Source organism: Mobula birostris, chromosome 5 (assembly GCF_030028105.1).
Source record: "Mobula birostris isolate sMobBir1 chromosome 5, sMobBir1.hap1, whole genome shotgun sequence".
NCBI lineage: Eukaryota > Metazoa > Chordata > Chondrichthyes > Myliobatiformes > Myliobatidae > Mobula > Mobula birostris.
In genome coordinates this window covers 19,479,842-19,493,533 of record NC_092374.1, presented here as the reverse complement: position 1 = coordinate 19,493,533, position 13,692 = coordinate 19,479,842, and positions in this window count along the sequence as shown.

Below are 13,692 nucleotides of genomic sequence, written 5' to 3'. Positions count from 1 at the left end.
GAATCCAAACTGTCAATCCACTGTGGATTCCATGCACTTTCACATTCTGGATCAGCCTACCATGAAGAATCTTGTCAAATATCTTACCTGTGTAGACAACATCCACTCTCCTACTGTTGGTCCCCTCCCCAAAACCTCCATTACTTGTTTCCTTATTTCAACCCTGCTTTATATTTTAGCTTCACCCTGCTCCTACCTTCGCTAGTCTAAGCTGCTGAAGGTCAGTCTAACATTTAACAGAACAATGAGCCAATAGAGATTCAAAAATTCAAAGTACATTTATTATCAAAGAATGTATAAATTATACACCTTGAGATTCGTCTGCTCACAGGCAGCCTCAAAGCAAGAAACCCTAAAGAACCCAATTAAAAAAAAGACTAAATCCCAATGCGCAGAGAAAAAAAAACACAAATCATGCAAACAATAAAAATAAGCACCAGCATTCTGAACCAAGTTGAATCCTTGGAGCGGAGCCCAGAGCAGCTGGAGTAGGCCCAAAGCCTCAGTCTTAGTTTATCACACAGTGGGGCAAATCGCCGCGAAGCTCGCAGACACAAAGTGTGTAGCATCCGGAGCAGTCACAGCACTGCAGAGAAAGTGGTAAGTATGGTGAAAGAGTGAGCGGAATCGGCCCAACCTTTCCCTCCGGTCCTGACACCCTACCTTCTCAGTCATCTGGACTGGCGTTAGTATCCTGTACAGTTAAAATGTAAGCTAATTCCTTAAAAAATTATTTTAAAAAAGCAAACTGGATATTTCTAAAGAATTGTTCCAAACTGCAAAGGCACAATAATTGCAAATTAAATTTTAGCAGCTTTCTGGCTTCCTCAGTTCTTTGCATTAACTTCCTGTCAACACAGAATTCACAGCAGCCCACACAAGCCTAATTAAGGGGTATATCTCAAAATGTAATTTAAACAAGGGAAATAAAATGTCTGAAATAACTATTCTTAACTAACATATGGTGTACTACAAGGAGGTTCATAAATTGTGTGAGAAGCATATCCACTGGAAATTATCTATTCAAGTTGGAGGCACAAGAGACCACCCTTTAGTGACCATGTGACATAACCTTCGTCCAGCTTTCCCTTACTGATATTGTGAGAGGCGGTGCCTTGTCAGTGAATTTCTTCAACAGGACACTTGAAAAGGAGACTTTGCATTCGGTCATGGCATGGGTGTGTTGCTGGCAAAGCCCATGTCTATTAGCTCTTAAGAGAATGGCGGTGAGAAGCCCTCTTTCGGAACTGTTGTCTTATTTGAGAAGATGCTTCCCACGGTGCTGTTGGTTAAGGAGTTTCAGATTTAGTCTCAGTGAGTACGGCAATGCAGCTGTCACGGTGTGTGCTGACAGACGACTGAACCCAGGTGTGGAGGGACGACAGATTCCCATGTTGAGAGAGAAGCAGGAGTTTGTTCATAGGAACTTCAGCTGAATATCAGTAGAACCACTCTTGAAAACATAAGGACCCCATGATCTGTGCTAATAGGGAGTCCACTTTAAATAAGTGCAACACACAGAAAATCCATGTCAGTCGAAATAAACGTGATAAGATTAACCACAGGGTTTAACAACTAGATAGGGCAACAATTATGAAATACAGGTGCACAAGTTAGCAGGGCTCATGACAGCTGCTCATACTGGGTAAGGTGTGATATAGAGGGCTGTTCCCACAGTGCCATTCTCATAAATTACTTGACCTTGGGAGGTGTCATTGAAGAAGCCTTGGTGAGATATTACTGTGAATTATTCCAATTAACGTTAGCTCTCTTGCATTTTCCATCTGCGCCACGCCATGGCATTAAGATCAGCTCCTTAGAGAAACTTATGGAGAAACAGGGTAAATACACACTGGCTATGACAAAGTTTATAAATACATGTACAAACATGAGAAATACTTGAGGAACTCAGTAAGTCAGGCAGCATCTAATATATATGCCTCAGTTTATGATCTCATTTCAGCTCTAAAATTCAATTTGCTTTTTCCACACATTAGTCAGTGTAAAATTAGGATTTTGTTATAAAGGTAGTTGACATTATAACAGATTACTTTGAGTTTACAGTACAGAAATAACCTGCTTTCTAAAATAGTCTCTGCCAGTATTTATGCTCTATGCATCTCATTTAACACTTGGAGAAATTCTTTGGATTAACAGCAGATGAAGCCAAATATTTTGTGCCTGGTTTGAACATAATTTAACAAGTGAATTATTTGCACTGTCCAGAAATGTAAAGATACAGAAGGATCTTGAAGTGCTCATCCACAGATACATTGAGGTAAAGCAGTTAATGAGGTTTATAGCATACTTTCTTTAGTTAGCCGAAGGCTACAAAAAAAGGGTGGGGGAACTGGCATTCTAAAAGCAAGAGAATTATGGACAATACGGTGCACCACATTACAAAGAGGATGTGATAGCATTTGATGTCTCTCTGAGCTGAATTGTGAGAATGTTTCAGAAAATGGAAAATATAAGCTAGACTGAACATGATTTCTGCAGGAAGGAGATGGTTCATATTTTGAAGAGGCTTTTTAGTGTGAACAGAATGGACCTACTTCACTTGTAATAGAAGATATAAATTATGGGGGAAGAAAATTAATTGGTTGATGGATTGGAAGGGAGTTGAGGAAACGGAAAAGTTGAAGTGGTTCAAAATTCACAAACTGAAACCATTAGAGAGGCACTCAAAATAATATTCAAGTGGTTCTAATGTTTCTTTTTAATATCAGAGAACGTGTACAGTATACAAGCTGAAATACTTAGTCTTCGCAGCATCTGCGAAAACAGAAGAACCCCAAAGAATGAATGACAGAAAAAAACATTAGAACCCCGAAGCCCCCTCTTCCCCCTCCACCATGCAAACAGCAGCAAAGCATCAATGTATCAACTTCCCCACCACCCAGCAAGCAATAGCAAAGCACCCAAATGTGCTAATGTAAAACAGTACGTGGCTGAACACTTATCCCACAGCTTTCAATGCCAAATCCAAAGATCTTAAATTCGATACCTATGATGAGGTAAATAACTTCCTCCAGTTCTATACAGGACAAACTCCAGACAACACCACTATATGGATATCCGGAAATAAACCTGGGATGTGAAATTGGAACCAGCAGTGTAAAAATGTTGATAAAATGATTCATCTATGCTGGCACAAATTGGTATGATGTTCTCTAGAGACCACACCCCAATTTCTTTCCCTTGCAGGACATTCAGCTGGAATGTTCATTAGAGTCTAATCTGCTGCAGGGACATATCATCCATTGTCCGATCAGGGCCACCATCACCATTTCCAGGTACATGTAGGGACTGAGAAAAATTACCTCAGCGTTCAATGCATTCCAATGCTTCACATTAACACCACGTAAAAAAGAAAGCTTTAGTTTAATATCACATCCAGCCTGTTCACATATTCAGATAGTTCAAATCTGTTCTATGAGCATATGATTAGTAACAGAGCAGTTCAAAGGAAAGTGAGAAACATTAATGACAAAATCTTGCACATGGGTGCTGAAGGTACTAAATGTGTATGTTCCATTGATCTTCACGAGGAAAGAGGAATCAGAATGAGAATCGGAATCAGGTTTATTATCAGCAACATGTGTCGTGAAATTTGTTAACTTTGCAGCAGCAGTTCAATGCAATACATAATATAGAAAAATAAATAAATAAATAACAGTATACGTACATTGAATAGATTAAAAATTGTGCAGAAATAGAATATATATGTTTCAAAAGTAACAGTGATAGAAAGGGTTGTGGAGGCAAGTCCTCTCACAGCCTTTAAGAATACCTAGATCAACAATTTCCAAAGTACAGGTGGGGATAAATGGGATTAGTATAGTTAGGTACCATGTTGCTCATAATATTTTTGAACTCTTTCTACACCTTATGAAAGATGTTTTACAATTTTTTTTCTTCCATATTACTCCCATTGGTTTGTTCTTTTCAAAGTACTCCCCACACAATTTTATATTCCTTTACTATTTCTGCGATTCCTCCCAGTTTGCTTGCTATCCTTGAACTCCCTCACTTTTTGCTAACTTCAGTGCTGCTTTTTCTTTCCCACCTTATGAACAACCCCACTGTCTCTCAAGCACCTGAGTCCCCCTGTCAAAACCCAAAGCAAAAGTTCATATGCTGTAAATCTGAAATAAAAATCGAAATTGCGAAAAAGCTCACCAGGTCAATTTGATTGCAAAATCAGTAGCAATATGGAATCACTGTAGCTAGCTGATGAAGAACTAAGTCTGGTTTAAAATTCAATGGTGTGGAAGGGCTGCAATTAAGCAGTGTAATGAATAACTTCTTGACAGTAAAATCTTAGAGTGTACTTATAAAGGGTCTAGATAGAGTGGAATTGGACAAGTTGTATCTGATAGTAGTGGAGTCTAGCACCAGAGAGCACAACCTCAGGATACAAGAATGTCCCTTTAGAACAGAGATGAGGAGAAATGTCTTTAGCCAGAGGACAGTGAATCTGTGGAATTCATTGCTACAAATAGATGTTGAGGTCAAGCCACTGGGTATATTTAAAGTGGAGATCGAAAGGTAAAGTTGTCAAAGGTTATGAGGAAACGTCAGGAGAATGGGATTAAGAGGGATAATAGGTCAACCCTGATGAAATTGTGGAGCAGACTTGATGGGCCAAATGGCCTAATTCTTCTCAAGGTCTTATTTATTAGTGCTATAGTCAGCTTGGACCAGGTGAGCCACAGGACCTGTTTTGGGTGTTGTGTGAGTCTTTGACTCTGTGAGTTGAGATGCTACATAAATTGAAAATTAATAGCACAAAGGTACTAGAAAAATTGAATTGGAATCAGAATCAGGTTTATTATCACTGGCATGTGATGGGAAATTTGTTAACTTAGCAGCAGCAGTTCAATGCAATACATAATCTAGCAGAGAGCAAAGAAAACAATAACAAATAAAATAAAAACATAATAATAAATAAACAAGTAAATCAATGTGCAAAAACAGAAATACTGTATATTAAAAAAGTGAGGTAGTGTCCAAAGCTTCAAAGACCAATTAGGAATCAGATGGCAGAGGGGAAGAAGCTGTTCCTGAATCGCAGAGTGTGTGTCTTCAGGCTTCTGTACCTCCTGCCTGATGGTAACAGTGAGAAAAGGGCATTCTCTGTTGTTTTATGGTAGCACTGTACTGCTGCCTCAAAACAACACATTTCATGTTGAGTGTCAGTGATAATTAACTTGATTCTGATTCTGATTCTAATTTATTAGGATACAGCCCAAAATTTGAAGGGATGTATGGGAGGAAATTGTGGGACACTGAAGCTTTCTTTGCTCTTGAGATAAGAGAGTAATATCTCAAGATTAGAGAGTAACAGATATACTCCCTTACTGAAAACAAATGGGACTAAGGAAAAGCTCAACAACTCCAGGTTGGTCAGTTTAACCTTAGTGATGGTAAAGCTTTTAGAAACATTGACCTGATAGTCAGCTCGAAGGAAATGCGTTAATTAAACAAACCACAAAAGATTTGTGAAGAGCAAATCATGTTTCATAAGAATATCAGAAATTCTGTATTTAAGGTTTCTCCAATGTTATAGGATTGTTTGGTGAAATAACTCAGTTGCCGAAGGCAATATCTATTACAATAATCCTATCTACGGTAATGGTGTTTACAAGCGTTCCTCTAAGTACTTCTTAAAACAGCCTCAGCCATCCACTTACTGAAACTTCCTCCTGAAATCCCCTGTCAATATTCTCTTGGAAATTAGAGTGACTTGGATGAGCTTGCACAGACACATTCCAATGTCTCCATCCTGATACATATTGCTACTTTGGAATATGTTATTATTTAGTCTCATAGTAATAACAGTATTAATGATTACCAATAAAGATTGCCTTGCTCACCTCATCCTGAAATCAATTTGTGCTTTGGTGTTAAGTAGTCCTTGAGAAAGTGTTCTCATGACACTACTTTGCCAATTACACAGATCATAACTGATCCTGTACTTCATTTATTCTTTATTTTTATCTATCAGGAATATGCAGCTGAAGCCTGTGAGCCTATCTTGTAATGCTTCTATAGGGTCTGATATGTTTTAATATGTTATAGGTACTACATAAATGCAGGGAGTTGATATCATTTGTGACATCTAAAGTACAGGGGTTGCATTTTAGGTAAAACTCCGTATATTTCACTTGTGAACACAGCTGAAATTCATAGTTAGAAGAACCCTCAAGGATACCTGACCCGGAAGTATCCCGGATCTCAATAGAACTGAGCTATTTTTGACTGTAGAATTCAATAAAATGATTTCCAGCAAAAGTGCCATTGTCCACTTTATTAGGTACACCTCTACACCTGATCATTAATGCAAGCATCTAATCAGCCAATCATGTGACAGCAACTCAGTACATAAAAGCATACTGGCACGGTCAAAAGGTTCAGTTACTGTTCAGACCAAACACCAGAATGGGGAAAGAAATGGGGAAGTGACTTTGAGCATGGAATGCTTGTTAGTGCCAGACTGGGTGGTTTGACTATCTCAGAAATGGCTGATCGCCTGGAATTTTCACACACAGCAGTCTCTAAAGCAAGAGTTCCCAATCTCTTTTATGCCATGGACCATGACCATTAACTGGACCCCAGGCTGAGAACCCCTGTTCTAGGGTTACAGAGAATGGTGCGAGAAACAAAACAAAAAAAAAATCCAGTGAGCAGCAGTTCTGTGGGTGAAAATGCCTTGTTAATGAGAGAGGTCCGAGGAGAATGACCAGACTGGTTCATGATAACAGGAAGCCTACAAGAACTCAAATAACCACGTGTTACAACAGTGATCTGCTGGAGAGCATCTCTGAACACACAACACATGGATGGACTACTGCAACAGAAGACCATGAACGTGGCCAGGGGCCACTTTGTTGAGTGCAGGAGGTTCCCAATAAAGTGGTCACTGAGTGTAGTTTAACGGTTTGCAGATGTTTGTCCGTGCACCTTTTCAACAGCTCATCATTTGCCAATATCACTGTGAACTTCCTGAACCTGACACTGCAGGATGTAGGTCTAAATTAATCAGTGCCAGCCTGGCTTTGGCACTTGCTTTAGATTGACATGTTGGTTGCTTTTTCTTTACAGGAGGGAAACTTTTTCAAAACAATGTTGGAGCAGCTGATAGATTTATTTACTTGAGGGTCACAAAGTTCTTTCTATATATAAGGTCTATAAATAGACATGAATTCCCTGCTCTCAACAATTGATTCGCGCCCTGGATCAGGTCAGCAGTGTTGTAACCTTGATAAGGAGCAAGGCATTGACACTCCAGGGTACAATTAAAACATAGAACATAGAACACTAAAGAACAGTACAGGCCCTTTGATCCATGATGTTGTGCCGAAATTTTAACCAATCCTAAGATCAATCTAACCCTTCCCTCCTACATAGCCCTCCATTTTTCTATCATCCATGTGCCTATTTAAGAATTTCTTAAATGATCCTAAGGATTCTGCCTCCACCATCCCTGGCAGTGCATACCACATACGCACCACTCTGTATGAAGACTTATCTCTGATATCCACCTTACACTTTCCTCCAATCACCTTAAAATTATGCCCCCTTGTATTAGCCATTTCCATCCTGGGAAAAAGTCTCTGGCCAGTCAATCTATCTATTCCTCTTGTACACCTCCATCAAGTCTCCTCTCACTCCAAACAGTAAAGCCCTTGCTCACTTATCTTCAATAAGATGTTAAATCTTATTAAAGGAGGAAATATTGTATCATTTCTTAATGCATGCATTACTAAATGACAATAGAAGAGGACTATGTGTCTTCATAATCTAAAGGTTACAGGGAGAAGGCAGGAGAATAAATCAGCCATGACGGAATGCTGATTTGATGGGCCAAAAGGCCTAATTCTCTTCCGATGTCTTAGGTCCTATTTTTAAAATTTTATTTATTTTATTGACATACATGGAATACTAACTGGTACATTTTTGAACTGCGAGAGGAAACCAGAACACCCAGAGAAAACATACACATTTCATGGGGAGGACTCTTTACAGATGACGTTAGAATTGAACTTTGAACTCCGGCACCCTGAGCTGTAATTGTGATGTGCTGACAGCTATGCTAGCACGTGCCAGACATGCCCTCCAGTCCAGACAGCACCTCTTAAATCTCCTCTGCACCTTCTCTGAAGTTTCCGCATCCTTCCTATAATGAGGCAACTAAAACTGAACACATTATTTCAAGTGTGGTCTAATGAGGGTTTAATAGAGCTGCAATGTTACCTTGTGACTCTTGATCTCAATCCCCAGTTAATGAAGAATAATACACAATTTCACTTATAAATATTTTCCATCTTCCCATCAAATAACATGCACCAATTCTGAATCTGTCTAAATGCAAAATGGTTCAGTCATAATTGCCAACTTGTCAAACTAGAGTTTGATTGGAATTAAGGTTACACAGTAAAACTTTCCTGATGTGAAATAAGTTTTACACAGTAAAACTTTCCTGATGTGAAATAAAGTGTAATAAATATGACTGAATCTTTGTGTTTCACTCAAAAGCAGAGAAATTATTGAAACCAAAAGTGCAACTAGCCTGAGCTATTATGGGCACAAAGACCTATTTAAAAGTTTTGGTTCTTTATGAGGATTGTACTTGTCAACATTATCTTTCAAAATTCAAAAAGAGAGAAAGATGCCACTGCACATTTCAAAAACTGAAAATCTATTTTACTGTTGCCTGGTAGACAATAAGATGTTCTGAAATGCATCTATTTTTAAGGGGTTAATGAAGAAATGAAAATAAAGGGAAAAGAATAGAAAGATGAAAAAATATATATTTTAAATACTATTTCTGATATCATACAACAGTGCATAGCATGCTTTCCTATCAAAACAAGGCACACAAGCCTCAGGACTGACACCACCAGGTTCAGGAACAGTTGTTGCCCCTCAGCCATCAGGCTCTTGAAACACTGGGGGCAACTTCAATCAAGTTAATAGTCATAGTCATAGTCATAGTCATAATTCTATTGATCCCGGGGGAAATTGGTTTTCGTTACAGTTGCACCATAAATAATTAAATCATAATAAAACAATAAATACTTAAATAGTAATATGTAAATTATGCCAGGAAATAAGACCAGGACCAGCCTATTGGCTCAGGGTGTCTGACCCTCCAAGGAAGGAGTTGTAAAGTTTGATGGCCACAGGCAGGAATGACTTCCTATGACGCTCTGTGTTGCATCTCGGTGGAATGAATCTCTGGCTGAATGTACTCCTGTGCCCACCCAGTACATTATGTAGTGAATGGGAGACATTGTCCAAGATGGCATGCAACTTGGACAGCATCCTCTTTTCAGACACCACCGTCAGAGAGTCCAGTTCCATCCCCACAACATCACTGGCCTTACGAATGAGTTTGTTGATTCTGTTGGTGTCTGCTACCCTCAGCCTGCTGCCCCAGCACACAACAGCAAACATGATCACACAGGCCACCACAGACTCATAGAACATCCTCAGCATCGTCCGACAGATGTTAAAGGACCTCAGTCTCCTCAGGAAATAGAGACGGCTCTAATCAGGCTCATGACTGAATTGTTCCCACAGCCCATGGACTCACATTCAAGGACTCTTCATCTCATGTTCTTGATATTTATTACTTACTTATTTATTATTAATATTTCTTTTTTCTTTTGTATTTGTATAGTTCGTTGCCTTTTGCACTTTGGTTGCTTGTCTGACCTGTTGGCTGCGATCTTTCACAGAATGTATTTTGGTTCTTGGATTTACTGAGTAAGCCCGCAACAAAACAAATCTCAGGGTTGTATTTGGTGGCATATATTCATTTTGAGAATAAATTTGCTTAGAACTTTGAAAACTGAACATATTTTTACTACACCAAAGATGATTTGCATTTCTTTTGTGCAATGGGCATGGTTTTAAAAGTTTTATAAAATGTCACTGCTATTCTGAAGCAAATAGCAGCGGGCAGTGTTTCCAGATCTCTAAGAAGAGTAGTAGGCTTGTACATTTGACAAGAGGTCTCATTCTCTCTCGAGGGTACCAGGATGATAACACTACCAGCTTTCTCTTCACAGATGGAGGAGCATGGCCTAGGCTTCAGGGTAACACCTTTGATTTAGCATTATGGATATGAATAGCTATATACATTTTGAAGTGAATGCCACTTACCATCAATATTTATGTGAAACAATGCTCTTTCATGTAAAAACTGCTTTCATTTGGAATTGACTACAGGCAAGATGACCTTTGACATGAAACAGCCAGATGTTTAGATGGCAAATGGCCTAATTTCTCACATTCCTTTCTATTAATATTGTTAGTGGACCGTATTTTTTAATTTTGATTTTGGGGAGATGGGTGAATTTGGGTATCACTGACATTGTCAGCAATTATTGCCCCTACCTACTGGTCCTTGAGAAGTCTGTGGCCAGCCAAATGAGTGAAGAAATTACCTCATCATTTCAGTCTTAGCTGACAAGACCGTGGCACCATCAGCAGCAGACACAAGACTGTACCACTTAGTTCCAGAAGTCTTCTCTGCTATTTGATAACGCTCCCTGACTCATCATACTTTCTGCCCTTTCCATATGACCCTTGAGTTGAGCTCCTGATTACAAAGATATGTATTTCAGCCTTAAATATACCCAAGATCTTTGACCCAGCAGCTCTCTCTGTGGCCATGCATTTCCAAAACTCACAATCTTGAAGAAAATCTTCCAAAATTTGGCTGAAATCAGTGCCACTTTTTTTTGAGACCATGCCTCTTGTTCTGTATTTTCCTATAAGGAGAAGCACCTTCTCACCCCAATTACCTTGTCCTGTTCCCTGAGAATTGTCCATTTTTCCAATAAGTTCACCTCATTCTTCCAGGTATTAATGAGTAGAGTCCCAACCTGCTTAATTATTACCCATGGGTCAACCCCTCCATATCTGGGATCTTCCTAGTAAATCTTTCTGGAAGTTATTATATTTTATTTAAATTGAGGAAACAAAATTGTTCACAGTAGATGTGCTCACACTAGTGTTTGGTACAGTTACAGGAAGAATTGTTACATACATATTTCAATCTCTTGCAATAAGAGCCAAAATTCCACGAGAATTTTCTATTACTTGCTGCACACAGACCTCTATCTCCTTTTGTGCTGCATATTTCTGCAATTTTTCTCCATTTATATAATACCGTCCTTTCATTTTTCCTTCCAAACCGAACAACTTCACATTTTCCCGCAGTGTGCTCCATAAGTCAACATTTTGCTCACTTATTTAAAATACCAATAGTAACACACAAACATACTGGACAAACTCAACAGGCCAGGCAGCATATTTGGAGGGGAATAAAGAGTTAGCGTTTTGGGCCACGATCCTTCGCCAGGACTGGAATGAAAGGGGAAGAAGCCAGAATATGAAGGTGGGGGAAGGGGGAGATATACAAGTTAAAAGGTAATTGGTGAACCCATATTAGGGGGGAAGGTAAGTGGAGCGGGGGGTGGTGAAGTGAGAAGCTGGGAGGTGATAGCTGGGAAAGATAAAGGGCCGAAGAAGGAATCTGATAGGAGAGGAAAGTGGACCATTGGAGAAAGGGAAAGAAGAGGGACTCCAGGGGTTGGTGACAGGCAGGTAAGAGGAATAGAAGAGGTGAGAGGGGAACCAGAATGGGGAATTAAAGAAGAGAGAAAGGGAGGGGGAATTAAAATAAGAAAGTTAGATGTTTTTGATGAACAGGGTTAATGGTAAGGCACTGAGGAGTGCAGTGGAACAGAAGGATCTGGGAATATAGATATAAAATTCCCTAAAAATGGCGTCACAGTTAGATAGGGTCGTAAAGAGAGCTTTTGGTACCTTGGCCTTTATTAATCAAAGTATTGAGTATAAGAGCTGGAATGTTATGATGAGGTTGTATAAGGCATTGGTGAGGCCGAATCTGGAGTATTGTGTTCAGTTTTGGTCACCAAATTACAGGAAGGATATTAATAAGGTTGAAAGTGTGCAGGGAAGGTTTACAAGGATGTTGCCAGGACTTGAGAAACTCAGTTACAGAGAAAGGTTGAATAGGTTAGGACTTTATTTCCTGGAGCGTAGAAGAATGAGGGGAGATTTGATAGAGGTATATAAAATTATGCTGGGTATAGATAGAGTGAATGCAAGCAGGCTTTTTCCACTGAGGCAAGGGGAGAAAGAAACCAGAGGACATGGGTTAAGGGTGAGGGGGGAAAAGTTTAAAGGGAACATTAGGGGGGGCTTCTTCACACAGAGAGTGTAGGGAGTGTGGAATGAGCTGCCAGACGAGGTGGTAAACGCATAGTTTTTCTATGGTTTCTATGTTCACGTGGGTAGCTACCAGGAGATACTGCTTGTTGTAGATGGAGTGAAAGTGCATGACAAAACGTCCCCCAATCTACGTTGGTCTCACTAATGAATAGGAGGTCACACTGCCAGCACCAGATACAATAGATGACCCGAACAGACTGTTAAGTGAAGTGTTGCCTCACCTGGAAGGACTGTCTGGTGCCCTGAATGGAGGTGAGGGAGGCGGTGAATAGACAGGTGTAGCACTCCTTGCGCTTGCATGGATAAGTGCCAGGAGGGAGATCAGTGGCGAAGGCAAATGGGCAAAGGGGTCAAGGAGGGAATGATTCCTGCAGAAAGTGCAGAGTGGGGGAGGGGAGGAAAAAATTGTGTTTGATGGACACTATCAATAACTCTTCGTAAACTGGAATGCATGAGAGACTGCAGATGCTGGAATGAACTGTCTTCCTGAGGAACTCAGCATGTCGAGCAGCATCTGTGGGGGTGGGGGGAAAAATAAATACAGGATTCCGACCAAAAACAGTGGAGGCCAAGTCATTGGGTGTTTTTAAGGCAGAGATTGACAGGTATCTGAGTAGCCAGGGCATCAAAAGTTATGGTGAGAAGGCAGGGGAGTGGGACTAAATAGGAGAAAATGGATCAGCTCATGATAAAAATGGCGGAGCAGACACGATGGGCCGAATGGCCTACTTCTGCTCCTTTGTCTTATGGTCTTATGGTCTATGGTCTAAAAACGAGTACTTTTCCTTCCCCCCACCATCCACAGATTCTGTGCAACCCACTGAGTTCCTCCAGCAAACTGTTTATTGCTCCAGAATGCTCCAGAGGTGCCTGTTACCATGCTGTATCTCAAAATCAATCTAAACTTAAAAAGTAATTGAAACACTTGTTTGCAATTTAAAGAATTTTAAATGAGTTAAATCCCAACAAACTGGCAACATCCAGACACTCCATGAAAACAGTCCTGTTGCTATTGCTACAGAATTTATTCACTGGTGAACTCAATCTATTAATAATATGTTAAATGAAAGCATACCTTCTTTCTCATTTGGCAGTAGAAGCAATTAAAGTTAGAATGAGGAAAGCAATTACTGGTTCTTGACACTCCTGTACATCTGAGAGTCCTGCTGTGGAACATATTTGTTAGCAAGGATTATATTACCGTTCGTTTTTCAGATCTTGAGATCTTGATGAAAGAGTTTGCACTAAATAAGAAAAGAATGCTGCAATGCAGACTAATGTATATTTGTGTCAACATATGTATAAAACTGGTAGAATTTAAAACAATTTACTTAAGAATAGTTTTCATCAACAATGCATTCTGCCGCAGTGTGCGCTGACAGTCGATTGAACCCAGAAGCAGAGGAAAGAAAAATTCCC